Source organism: Zonotrichia albicollis, chromosome 2 (genome assembly GCF_047830755.1).
Source record: "Zonotrichia albicollis isolate bZonAlb1 chromosome 2, bZonAlb1.hap1, whole genome shotgun sequence".
Classification (NCBI taxonomy): domain Eukaryota; kingdom Metazoa; phylum Chordata; class Aves; order Passeriformes; family Passerellidae; genus Zonotrichia; species Zonotrichia albicollis.
In genome coordinates, this window is record NC_133820.1 from 143,548 (window position 1) to 158,145 (window position 14,598).

The following is a 14,598-nucleotide window of genomic DNA, read 5'->3' on the forward strand; positions in this document are numbered from 1 at the left end:
ATCACCCTTCTGAAATCTACTTTTAATCCAAAGCACGGGGATTGTCACTATACTGCACCTTCCAGCTTTTCAAAGCAGCTTACTTCTGAATACCAGGAAACATTGATTTCTACAGAAACAATGGGCAACCCCCAGGCTAATTTAAGCACTACTCTTTAATAGGGGATCTGCCAGCGTGCCAGTCCAGCTTCAAGTGCGCTTTATTTCAGTCTAATATCCCCACAAAATTCTTCTCACATCTTCCAACCCTGAAATCTTCTTTTTCCCTAAGGCTTCTCATCATTAGCAATTTCCAAGTAACATGGTATTTTTACAACATTCAAAAATGTCATGCTGGACTGTGCTAGACAGTAATCTGCAAATATAAGCTTAGCAAAGATTGAATTGACTTGTCCAGAGAAAAAACCTACAAGTGAACACCCACACCTGCCTACAAAGAGCTGACAAGCCCCTGGCAGCTACCACATCAAAGCACAGTGGATGTTTCTAATAGAGGGTAAGGATAACAATACCACCTTTTGTTCTCTCCAGCTTGTTTTCCCTGCAGTCATATTTTGCTTCTTATGATTTTTTTAGTCTCTGTATCTTCTTGGACAGCACCGAGCCTGACGACAAGGACACGAGAGTCTTTCCCTGCCGTAGGGAGAGAACCAGGAAAACAGTTAAAAAAAGAACAGGGTAGTTTGAAATTCATACTTCCAATGAGAAGCAGCGCCTAACAAACAGAACAAAAGCAAACAAAGCACGATAGCTCCCTGGGGACAGAAGACTTATAAACCCTCCAGGATTTACGACCAACCCCTTCAGGACAGCAGCCAAGTGTCCCATGAGGTGGTGCTGCACCAAAGAACGATCTGACAGGTTCCAAAGAGTCAAATGCACAATATTTTGCAAAGCCGTAAAATCTTGCAAAATAACAAAAATACGATAGATATAAACTACAGGGCAAGAGTACAAGTGTTCGCTTTAAGAGCTGGAACCATCCAGGTGAGCACCTGATAACTGGATCCTCACCAGAGTTTGAACCCTTCGGTACACAGAAGGGTTTTCCCCAGAAATTTCACAGACTGAGTTTTGATAGAAGCACACTTGCCAGATCCTCAGAAGCATCACCCATTCTCCAGGTGTCTGCAGAGAACTGCAAATGGCTCTCACGTAGTTTGAGCTGGTTCTCCAAGGTCTCAGGGTGAGTTTCACCAGATGCAACCAAATCGGGCGACTCCCAGTGGGACAGAAGGAACCCAAAGTTTGGGTAAGCAGAGCTGCAGCAAATACTGAGGAAACAAACATAACAGCGTAAAAAATAATAAACCATCCTTTTTTTTTCTCTAGCTTTTGTTTTTTTCTTATTCAGATCAGCATAGCAACTAAAGAGAAGGTGAAAAACTCACCATTACTGAACATTTCATCATCTGTAAGCCGAGCATCCTTAGCATAGAGGACTCCAAAGTTAAAATTCACCGATCCCTGGGAAATAAAACCAAATATTGTATGATAAACAGTCAAACAGCAGACATAAAAATTTGTTTCCTCTAAGGACTTTCAGGTATGTATGTATCTTTGCATACATCCTACACATTAGAACATACACTTTATACCATCACCTAATACATAATATTTTACCTTTAAATTTTGATAGTATAGCATGAATTTTTAACTTAAATTGGCAATCTATTATTATTAAGTTGGTACTGAAAGTTATTTCTGCTGTCACGTTCAAAAAAACATTTTTTTTTTTTTTTACTGTAATGAGCAATTGATTTCAAAGTCATCACAAGCCCATCAAAATACAAAGCTGTATTCACTGGGCGGGTCTGTGAGCTAGAAGTAGTTAGGCTTGTACTTCCCTCTTGTTCTTCCAGAACCGATAAATCCTGTCAACAAAACCAGGATCTTTAGCCCACTGCTGTGAAAGATTCTACAAGGATGATGGTTGGATTTGTGTTTACAAGTTTTGATTTGAAATGGCCAGTTCAATGGATAAAGACAGTTTAAGTAGTATTACGTTACTATTATTATTTCTATTATTATTTTTACTATTACTACTACTATTATTATCACCTGCTACTGGAAGAAACAAACCAGTCGTACCTATACTTAATTACTTTTATTTCCAGAAAATAATAAAGAAAAAGAACCAAACCAAAAAAAGTCACTTCCTACCTTTTATACCAAGGGAGGAAAAATTTCTCTTGGGCTCTTCTCCAATTTATCAAGACTCATAGCACTGAAAGGCAAACAAAACAGTGCTTTATAGAAGGGCAAGTGCACATTTCAAGGCTGAACCACCAACCGATTGCAGTGACAGCAGTTACAACATGAATCGTTCCGAGAGCCTCTGTTAAATGCAATGTTCTGTGGAACTGCCTTTTCTTTCCCAAAATACTAACTTCCAACACTTCCTAAACGTATTTGGTATTTTAAAACAACAGAAGTTAGTGAGACACTGTGTGGAGGTCAGGTTTAAATTTATTTCCTTCTAAAGCACAGAGCTCTGTTCCATCACCCTTCACTTCGGCTCTGCACTGAATCACGGTGAGCATTTGAGGAGTGCTCAATAACCAATTCTATTTCTCTCTTTTTCTAGTTCTCTCTATTCCTGAATAATTAAAGACAAGTCCAATGAAAAATGACAAGTTCAGCATCAAAGTCACACTTTTTCCCTTTGTCTGGTCAAGAACAGGCTCTAAATCCACTTAGTGCTGCCTGCAACAATTAAGACGTGCAAAACCATTTTTACATGTTTTATAGGTTTATCATAAAAGCCACGGAACGCAAGCTCTGAATTACAGGAAAAGGTACACAGTCAAATATCTAAAGGGATCACTTATTTGTAAATGCATACCTTGACAGAGATCGCACTGAGAACGTTTCTGTGGGACTCTAAGGGAGACATATTTTCTGAGTACCCTGTAAACAAGAAAAGCTAGGATATATTACAGGACACACCCACTTTTTCTACATATTCAAATAGGATTTTTAATAAAAACAACTCAGTTGAAAAAGAAAGAAGAAAACCAAGGTCATTTTACTCAGCTATATTTACTACCAATTTACAGAAAAAAAAAAAGTCACGGGTGCTGCAAAGAAAAAAAAAGTGAACCATAAACGCCTACAGTACAATTTTAAAACAAGTGCTTGGATAAAAGAATCTCATGGAACGTGAAGTAGAAAAAAAGTGAAACCACTATCAGACCTGCCTATTTTCTCACCTTGGTACAAGAAAATCCTAAAAGCAGTATAAAGTCACTGCCTAAAACTGGTCATGGGATGTAACCAAGAACAATTTAGGCATTTGCTAATCTAGACAGAAAGCTTTTCTGGATGCTAGTGTCAAATCACAAGTTTTGTCTTTCAGAAGCCCGACAATGCTGGAAAGCACTTTCCCTGGGGCTGGGGAGGGCAGGGGCAGAAGGGGATGAGTTTGCAGATCGCACCTGTGCCATCGGAAGGATACAGCCCGCCTGCTCCCTGCGCTGGGCATTCTCCCGGCCATCTCTGGCTTTACCGCTCAGCGCCGCTCCATCCGTTTGCATGGCAGAAAGAGCCTCGAGCACTAGCGCAGGCAGCAGCCCAGTCATTCCGGCGATATCGCAGCGCTCTCTGCTCGCAACGCCCAACACGCGGCGGAGCCGCCTCCGCCCGCAGCACCGGCAGCAGCCCGAGGGAGACGGCTGCAGCTCGGGGGCTGCTGCGCCTCCGCCAGCCTGAGGGCAGCCGCCCCACCGGGACCGCGGGAGCGCCCGGCGCCGCTCGCCCGGGGCGGCTCCTGCAGCTCCCGGCCCGCGGCAGCAAAGCACCGCCTCGCCCTCCGCCATCGCTACCGCTCAGTAAGGCCGAAGAACCGGACCGACGCCCCTTCCGCGCTGCTCAGCTCCGTGCGGGCGGCCAGACGGAGGTTTCGCCCCTCCGGCGTCGCCGCCGCAGCGCCATCCCGCGCGGGAGAGGCGCCGGGGGCTGCCCGCGCACAGCCCCGCGCGGCCGCCTGGCACGCCAGCCACTCCGGTGCCGCGTCAGCCGTTGCGTCACACGCCTCGCCGGCAGCAGGGCATGCCGGGAGTTGTAGTCTCGGGCTGACAGCCACTGCTTCGTCCTCCGCCACCGGGAGCTGCAGTCCCTCCCGGGCATCAAACGGGTCCTTCGCCCCAGGGCGGGGAAGGACCTGAGGCAGCAACGCTCCTCCCGAATGCCCTCTCTTTTTCGCTCCAACTCTTTTTTCCTTTTTCACTCTGCTTTTCACCCCTTCCCTTCCCTCTTGTGGTCCTGATTCCTTTCCTTTCCTTCCCTTCCCTTTTTTCTATTTCTGATCTTGGTTTTCCTTTCTAGCTTTAGAATAAAAAAGCAGCACTAGAAACTTTCGGGCTACCTGGGAGTAAAAAAAACCTCCAAAACGAAAATGATTTAAAGAAAACTATTTATTCCCTGGGAGCCTGAAATTTTCTACTGCTGCACGTGACATAGAGCTTTTATTCCTTCCTATAGAGAGTGGATATTTTATACTTACTTTATACAGCGCCCCCTGCCGTGTGCCCCGGAGACCTGCAGGGAGAGCGCTGCGGCGTCCTTCGGTTCTGTTTAAAGAAACTCGGCTCAATTCGGCTTGGTTCGGCTCTTGGTCTAAACTCGTTTCAGTTCGGCTCTTCGGCCCAACTCGGCACGCTTGGGCTAAACTCGGTCACACTCGGCGCATTGTCTAAATGCGGCCAGTGTCGGCTACCCTCGGCTATCGATTCCAGTCGGCTATCATCGGCTCTTAGTGTAAACTCGGATGTTTTCGGCCACACTCGGCTCTTCGGCTCAAGTCGGCTCTGTTCGGCCACACTCGGCTCTTCGGCTCAAGTCGCCTCTGTTCGGCCACACTCGGCTCTTCGGCTCAAGTCGGCTCTTTTCGGCAACACTCGGCTCTTCGCCTCTACCGAACAATTCGGCCCCGCTCGAAATATACCTATTTTTACATTGGAAGTATACATTTCTCTTAGGATTTTTACTTCTCTAACACTTGCAGGATTCAAAATAAAACCCCTGCGTCCACCCATACATGCCAAATACAAACCCCTTTCATTTCAACTGTATTTAATTTTTTTTTAAATAATATTTTTCAAATTTAGATCCACATTTATATTTAAATTCTATACTGATGTGTGTTCGATTTTGCATTTCTATTTTCCCATTTATTTATAAATTTATATTCTATGTTACAACTCTTCCTATTACTTCTATTTTTTTTTCGTATTTTTCTTCAGATCTTTATATATTTATTATATCTTTCTGTGTGAGGATTTTTACTTCTGTAGCACTTCCATTATTTAAAATAAAACCCCTGCCTCCACCCACGTTAAAGCCAAAAAGAAAACCCTTTCTTCTCAACTGTATTTCAATATTTTTTAAAATTCTGTTTTTCAGGTCCATATTCACATTTACATTTAAAATGTATACTTACGTATGCTGTTATTTGTATTCTCCATTACATCTCTTCCTATTATCTCTATTTACTTATATTTTGTGTTTATATCTATATTTATATCTTGATTGTATATCTCAATATTGAGAAATATATACCAATAATATCTACATTCATATCATTTAAAATAAAAACCCTGCCTCTAACCCAGTAAGAATAAAAAAAACCCCAACCCTTTCTTTCAAACAATATTTAAATAGGTTTTATCCTTATGTCTGATTTTTATATTCCTATTTGCATTTATAATGTACATTAATGTATATTGCTTACTTATACATTTATCTTTATCAATCTCAATTTGTACATAAATTTATATTCTATATTACATCTGATGCGAGCAGTTATATATTTTTATACATATTTTTATACATTGACTATATATTTCTGCGTCAAGATTTTTACTTCTGTAACACTTATTTAAAATAAAACCCCTGCCTCTACTTAAATAAAAGCCAAAAAATTCCCTTTCTTTTAAACTATACTTACCTATTTTTATATTTATATTCCCATTTATAATTTATATTGCCGTATCATGTTATTTATATTCTATACTACAACTCTTCATATTACTTACCTATATTTATAGTTCAATTTGTAGTCATAGTTTAGCAATCTCCCTTTATATATTTATTATCTATTTCTATCTTAAGATTCACATTTCTATAACACTTCTATTATTTAAAATAAAACTCCTGCCTCTAACCAAATAAAAACCAAGGACACTTCTTTATTTCAACCACATTTAAAATTTAACAAGTAACTTTATCTTTCAAAATTATAATCATATTTAGATTGATAATTTTTATTCATTATATTCATAGATATTATATATATCTTAGGGAGAATGCCCTCTAATATAAGCATAGATAGAAAATTTCTGTATTGTATATTTCTTTTACTTGGATTTATTTAATATCAATATTTATAGATATTTGTATTTCCCTATATATTTGTATCTGAATTTTTATTTTTTTCTATTTATATGATTTATTAATAAAAACAGGTCTACAACCTAATAAAACCCCCAATTTAACTATATTTAAGTATTTTTATATTTACAATCTATATTTATATATCTTTGTGCATATATATAATAGACTATCATTTATCTATGTGATAATATCTTACAATTCCATACCATGAATTATAGTTTTATATATGTATCTGTTCTCTATATTTATGTTTACCACTCTAATGTTATATTTCTTTTTAAATGTATATTTATTTCTATTTCCATCTCTATATTAAACCATATGAATTCATTAACCCGTCACTTCAGAGCCACAACAATACCGTACCTTTGTCAGCACCGGCACGCAGCACACGCTCATCCCATCGCAGCACATCAAAACAAAACCTATTTTTATTACTAACGGAACAAACATCCCACAACACTGAACCCTCATAAACACTCAAATAAACCTAACCCAAAATAAATTTTAAATCCCACTTCAACTAGCCCAAAACCTGCGCACATGCTCATCATAAACGTCCTCCTAAACCAATATCTCAAAAACCCCAAAAACCTCAAATACACCTTGAAAATGACACAACTGCTAAGAAAAACAAACACCCACTAAAAATTAAATCAAACCAACTCACTAGACTCAAAACTAAACAGTACTAAAAGAAGCCCCCAAAGCTCTACCATTATGCTAATGCACAAATAAAAACCAATAATCTATAAAACTTAATTTAAAATTAAAAGAAAACTAATTCAAAGCATAAAAATAAAAAATCTAAACTGTTAAAATACTAAAAAATATCACTACCCAAATTAAAAAACATATTGCCTATGTTTTTTCACCCACCACGTGAATACCCCTGTCACCAAAAATAAAACTAAAAAAACCTATCGAACCAGAAAGAAAACGGAACTTAGGAAAACCAAAACCATAAGGTTCAAGTACTCACACCACATCCCTTACCGGACAGCAACTATAAACAACATCAAACCATACAATCAATTCTAAAAACCACCTTAAAACCACTACATTGAAAAACCTTTCAAAAATTAAACACTGCATTTAACCAAAGCCATCGAATAAATTCACACCCACAAACTCTGGCAGCCCAGCTGGCCCAACCAAAGCTGTATGTTTATGCATACAGTAAACAAAGCCAAAACCCCAGTAATACCTATCACAAGTCTATGAAAGAAACCTATTGAAATCAATCCTGTCTCAAATACAAACCAACCCATCCAGAAAGTTAGTTCACTCAAAAAACAACTTACACTGAGTTAATCATACCAAGAAATTAAACAACACACCATATACCACCAATGAATATAATAGTCAGGTAAAGAAAAACTACTTTTTTTTTTCTTTTTTTTATTTAAACTAACTTCTTTTATTAGCTAGAACAAAAGATTTTGCCAGGCCTGTAACAACAACAACAACTTCTTTTTCTTCTTCACCTTCTGAAATGTCCCTTCTCACTCCCAAATTCCTTTCAACTCCTGAGTTTACATCCAAGCAAAAAGCAAAATTCGTGCGCTCGCGCGTTCGATGCTCCTGTCAGATTCTCTGCTTCCCTCCACATCTTACGCTTTCAGCCTTCACGCCGTCCTGCCGTGATGAGTCTGACAGAAGAATTGGCACATGTTAACAGAGCATTTCCCTCCCTCCCTCCGGTTTCCTCAGCACATTTCAATCCATCCCAAGCCTGCAACGATGCACGCTCACCCCAAGGCTCACAGCAAGCATGCAGCAGCTCAGGCTTACTGGGCTCCAGGGCTCTGTGCCTTAGACAGCCGAGGAAACTTCTGATGAGCCTCCGTTCCAATAAACTGGGATGCAAACTCACCTCCATCTCAGAGCCTCAGTGACCTCGGCCAGCCCCTTCCTCACTTCCCTGGGTCACAATCACTTCCAGGCAGAAGGATGCCAAGCAGGCTTTTGTCTTTTCTCTTAAGTGCCAACAGGTAAAATATGTAGGCTTTGACATAACTGATTACCCTCTCTTTGCACTCTCCCAAGGACAGTTTTAAAGAAAAGATAGAAGAAGATTGCTGCTAAATCCATATGGGATAAGGAGGAAAGCAGCAAGGATCCCAGGCCAGCAGCGTGCCCAGGCAGCGTCACGTCCCTGCCACCCTGTGACAAGGCACACAGCTGCAAAGCCCCAAAGCCTGCAGGCCCTGCAGCTGCCACACGGATGGACCCGGTTCCCTTCCCGGGTGCCCAGAGGGAAACCTGAGGGCAGGTGTCCACCCCGAGGCTGCACCCAGAGCCCCGGGCAGGGATGGAGTCGCTGACTGCCCTCTGGGGACGAGACCCTCCCTGCAGGCGACACTGCCTTGTCCTCTCCCTCCCCGTGGGACAGGGACCTCCAGGCTCTATCACCAGCCTCCTTCCGTCAGCATCCAGGTGCTGTGTTAGAGCCACAGGGGTCGAGGCTTTCCAGAACCATAGCGTCCTTTAGGCTGCAAAAGCCTTCTAAGGTCATCGAGCCCGGCTGCTGCCCCAGCACTGCCAAGCCCCCACCCCAATCAGGTCCCGAAACACCACACCTTGCCATGCTTTAAATGTCTCCAGCAATGGGGACTGCCCTGGGCAGCCTGCTCCTATGCCTGACCACCCTTTCAGTGAAGAAATTGGTCCTCAAAGCCAATCTAAGCCTTCCCTGCTGCAACTTGAGGCCATTTCCTTTTGTCACCTCACTTCTTACTGGGGAGATCTCGGTACTTAAACCTTACCTGCTCCTTCCCTAGCAGGTCTCTGGCTTGGCTCAATGAGAGGAGAAACACTCCCACCACAGGAATGGCAGCTCGGCAGCTCCCACACCAAGGCAGGCTGCAGGCAGGGAGCAGCTGTCCTCACCACAGCTCGCGCGTCAGCTCTCAGAGATTGGCTCTGCTCTTCCTCCCGGGCAGATCTCTGCTCAGTGCTTCAGAACTGGCTGTCTGGAGGAAGGGGAAAAAACAGGTTAGCCAAGAATTTTATCCCGACTTATCTGATGTCTTTGCCCGCTTTGCCTCCTCCTGACTTCCTCCTGCTAAGAAAACAGCTGCCTTTGGACTTCTAGGGGGAACTTTCACGTAATGCTTATAGAAAAGGAACTACAGAAAAGTGCCTCCTTTTTAAAGACTCAGCCAAGCAGACAGGTAACTGCAGCTTCTCCATCCCCACTGCCTGCAGAGCTGGCAGGCACCAGGCCAGCTCTGCTCCTGCTTCAAGCTGTTCCCAGCTCTGCCAGAAGAACTGAAGGCTGCTCTGGCGTTCCATTGCTCCGCTTCTCCCAAAAAAGATCCGTCAGCGCCGATACCCCTCCACGGGAAGGGCTCTTCTGTCTCACACGCTCGGTGACACGAGGCTACGCGAAGCTGCAGCAGCCTCTGCTCCACGTGGGAAGGGCTTTCTTCCTCCTCTGGCACCTGGCTGGCACAGCTTGCTCACAGATGCTGGGGCTGCCCCATCCCTGGAAGTGTTCCAGGCCCATTGGTGCTCTGGCATCAGGCTCAGAGCAACCTGCTCTATGGAACCACGTCCCTGCCCACGGCAGCAGGCTTGGAATGAGGTGATCTTTAGAGCCCCTTCCAACCTGAATTATTCCATGATTCTATCAACTCAAAACACTAGGGGAATACATCTCTAAAGGTCACTAAATACATGAAACAATCTCTCCATCAGCAAATTTTTGAATGAAAAGTATATCTACAAACAGGGAGAAATATTCTTGCTACCTGCTCTTGCTACCTTTCAGGCCTAATTTTAGCTATCACTTCAAGTTTTAAAATATTTTCTTTTGAAATTATAGGCAGTGTTCAAATTTTAGCATTTTTACACTATTGCAGAAGCAAAAATTGCTGACAATCAGGCCGTGTCATTCTTTATGGAGCAGAGCCATCGTGACAGAATTTCTGGGACAGAAATTTTACAGGATGTCACTCCACAGAGAGCACCAAATTCCATATCAGGTGGCACTTCTGCTCCTCCACATCAGAAATCTAAACTAGGACAAGTGAAGTTTTGACTTGGCACTGGTGCCACCTTGGGTCTGGGAACCACCCTGCATACCAAAGAATTTCAGGAGCCAGCCGGCCACCCCCAGCCACAGCCCCCCCCCCACAAACCACGGCCCTTTTCCCTGGCAAACAAAACTCACCTGCCCCGCTTCTGGATGGCACACTGCAGGAGCCACGAGGCGCTATCACGTCAGCCCGACTTGGCACTGGGGCCAGCTTGGGTCTGGGAACCATCCTGCCTATCGTGGAATTTCAGGAGCCACCAGGCCACTCCCGGCTACTGGCCAACCTCGGTCTCACGCGGCTCTTTGTCCTAACGCGGCTAATGTCAGCTACACTTGGCTATCCTGGTCTCTTAAGCTAAACGCGGTTATTTTCGGCCACACTCGGCTCTTCGGAACAGTTCAGCCCGGCTCGGCTCACTGAGGGCGGGAGAGCGGGCATGAGAGGACCCCGGCGCAGACAGGCCAGGTTAACCCAGATGCCTGTCACAAACCCGCAGAAATATGCCCGCCCGCGGCAACGCTGAGCCCACAGCATGTATCGGATACGCTTCAAACGCCGCAGAAAAATCCGTCGGGGCCGCCATGACGTCGGTGTTCCATGCAGGCAGTTCACTTACACCCACCGGGGTCCTCCACTTCCCCGCCATCTCGAGAAGGTCAACGAAAAGTCCGAGACACCCGCGACACGCCACTCCCAGCATGGCGGCCTCTCGGCTGCCTGCCGGCGCACGGCTGCAGTACCGCGCTCTGCCCACAAGGAGGCAGCACTGCCGCCCGCCCCAGACGGGGGCGCAGCGCGCCTCGGGGCTGCGGGCAGCGACCGCGGCAAAAAAGAACAGGGGCGACCCCAGACAAAAACTGCTCTGAAATAAATGCCAAAAACCTGCCTCTTACCCGACCAGAACCAAACAAACCGCCTTGCTTTAAAATCCTATTAAAACCAATTTGATAGTCCTATTTTTCGTATTTATATTCACATGCATATTTATAGTGGACATTGATGTAGCATGTAATTTATAAAATATATTCTGTCTATTCCTACTGTTTCTTTTTATTTATATTTTGTGGTTTTAAAAATATCTTTCTATATTTATTGTATATTTCTATGTTAAAAGCATGATAGAAATGTAATTTTAATTATTTAAAATAAAATTCCCATACTAACTAAAAATACAAAAAAGCTCTATGCTTTTAAACTATATTGAAATATTTTTATATTTATAGCTTGCATGACTATATTCCCATTTATATTTATAGTTTATATTTAAGCATTATATTAATCATGATATATAATATGTGTCCTATTCAAATAATAGAAATAAATTATTTTTTAAATTATGTACCATAGGTACTGCTACAACTTATTTTATCTTAGATTTTTAATTTTATATTAGCCTTTACCTATTTATGATCTCTTTCTATACTTAGATTTCTACCTTTATATTATTTGTATCTATCATTTTTGTACTAAAACCCCTGCTTTTGCCAAATAAAAAACAAAACCCCCCTTTATGTTAAACTGCTTTAAAAAACTTATATCAATATGGTGTAATATATAACAAATTATAGATATGATAAACATAAAATTGATATAAATTTATTTATATCTATTTCCTATAATACACTATAATAAGATATATACAGTATTACTTGTATTATGGATCCTCTATGCAGATATTCATTTATGTTACTTTGTATTTTAAATAATTTAACAATTCTCTATATATTTGAAAGACATTTATATATTTATACTTTGGTTGCGATTTTTTCTGGGTGTTTTCTGGGTCTTTTCTTGCCCTCCTTGGAATTGTTTTTCTGGGTTTTCTCTGGGTTTTTCTTGCCCATCTTGGGGGTTTTTCCTGGGTCTCTTCATGCCCATCTTCGGGTTTTTTTTCTGGGTTTCTTCTTGCCCGTCTTCGGGTTCTTTTCTGGGTTTTTTTCTTGCCCATCTTGTTGGGGTTTTTTTCTGGGTTTTTTCTTACCCATCTTCGTCTGTTTTACTGGGTTTTAAGCCAACATGGGTACATTCCATGTCAGTACATACAATATAACCCGGCTGAGGATTTTTTATTCTAACTTTAAAAATGAGTTGCAAAACCTGAAAAGCAAAAGTCATACACACAAGGTTAAATCCAGTCAGCATGTGCCCACACATGCAGAGACGAGCAGACACAGACAGACACAGCCACGTGCTCTCACACACACTGACACACTCTTGCCACTTACACGCTCACTGCGGCCCTTACCTGAGACGCTGAAGAACGTGCTGTGACACATCTTCTGGCTGCTGCTCCTTGAAGTAAATGGCAGACCCTGGGGAAATCAGCAGCCTAGGGGACCTGTGAGACAACAGGAAGGGTCAACGAGTGGCTGACAGCTAGGACTTGTCCCCACTCTGGACCAATAAATTATCTACCCAAAATCCCACAAAAGACAGATGAACAGTAAAGCTTTTATAACTGTTCTACCTAACTGTGACTACGTGCCAGGGCAGGGCAGCTGCGATCATAAGTGGCACAATGTAAGTACAGACAGTATCAGCTGAGGCAAACACTGCAAGTGTACACAGGGTGTAAGTATACACAATAAAGGGTAACGCACTTACATGCTGTGTAAGTACACACAGTACAAGCCAACATAGGTACACAGAATGTGAGTACACACCGTATAATCCAACATAGATACACATGGTATAGGTACATACAACATAAGCCACCACAGGTACATACAACACAAGCCAGGACTGGAGATAACTTCTGGAAGATGAATTCTTGAGACCTACATCCTTTGAGAAGATAGAACCGAGAGAACCACTGCAGTCACCTGAGGAGGTGCATCTGAAACCAAGTCAGGACAAAAGTCAAAGGGAGGCAGGATACCTTAAGAGCTCCAGATGTCCTGTGTCCATCTACAAATCCCATCTGGAGTCCAACTACACCCCACATTACACATTCCAAGTCCCCGGGCCCTCTCCTATCGCACCAGGCTATGCGGCAGGGCAGAGCAGCCCCGGCACAAATGTGTGCTGACACCCGTGACACAGGACAGACAGGACAGGACACACAACGGGGACACAACAGGAACAGAAATCTCTTGGCAAGGAAAATGGCTGCAAGGACTGAGAGCATGCAAAAGGAGATGACTGAGTTCAAACTGACGGTGAGCTGATGAGGCTCAGAGAACACTGCAGGAAGAAGATGCTAACTGAATGATTGATTCCAAGAACAGTAAAGATGGATACCTAGGAATCCTATGGTCAGAATCCTCTGCCTGCCCTCACATTCTTTCAAGCCCTAATCCACCATAATGGATCCAGGTGGGGCACAGCTGTCCGTACAGCTCAGAACAAGACCTGACAAGACATCTGACTGGATGCTTCCAAAGAGAGAACTTTTGACTGGGGAGCTCAGACAGGTATCAGAATCGCATCTCTGGCCTGGGTGCCAGGCCAAGGAATGCAGAGATCACAGATGCTAACAATGATGCCAAGGTTTCTGACAGGCCCCTCAAAGTGCTAAGGTAAAAGACAGGAGATACACAAACAACACATAATGCACAGCAGACAAGTGACACCAGACACACCGGGACTGCTCTGCCCTGAACACCTCAGCACTGTGATCAAAGGTGAGACTTTGCTTTTATGGGGCCTAAGGGGCCACTTCATGGACACCCCCCCACCGCCAAATTGGACTCAAAAACCCCTCCCAGTAATTCCCAAACCAGCACCCTGCCTTCATCCCCTCTGTGGGTCATAGCCCTCTACTTATCTCTCAGACATCTGGCGATGCCAGTCCGTGCCACGTGCAAAGAAAGGCCACCTCGTCAGCTGGGAAGGTCCTGCTGTCACCGGGCTGGTGTCTCTCAGACAGCTAGATTAAAGAGAACCAAACATCAGTGCCTGATCTTGGCACCCCATCGGCCAAAACCCCACCAGTCTGCTACTCACCCTGCTCCTAGGAAGGCCCGGCACCTGCTAACTCTGACCCTCTGCCATGGATGCAATGCATCTGCACCTGAAAGAAAGTTAGAACACGTGTCAAACACCACCAGGATAACTCACAAGCTGCAAACACCTTAGGTCCATCTAGGAATAGCATCTAGAGCCCAAGTACAGCCCCCATTACAAATTTACACTCCCCAGGGCTTGTCCCATTGCAGCTGGC

The 14,598-nt window shown here is 43.4% G+C and overlaps 1 long non-coding RNA gene across 2 annotated transcripts; it reads right to left on the bottom strand.

The window, feature by feature from the left end:
• Window positions 1–7,774: 7,774 nt before the first annotated feature.
• LOC141725678 (uncharacterized) lies at window positions 7,775–13,864 on the bottom strand. 2 transcript variants are annotated; one of them, XR_012577366.1, is made up of 5 exons: window positions 13,165–13,864; window positions 12,682–12,774; window positions 10,571–12,533; window positions 9,162–9,368; window positions 7,775–8,045 (listed from the first exon to the last, which is right to left on the bottom strand). It is a non-coding gene; the product is annotated as an uncharacterized LOC141725678 (long non-coding RNA). The 2 variants fall into 2 exon arrangements; XR_012577365.1 differs by having other exon boundaries at window positions 7,775–9,368; window positions 13,165–13,863.
• Window positions 13,865–14,598: the final 734 nt, after the last annotated feature.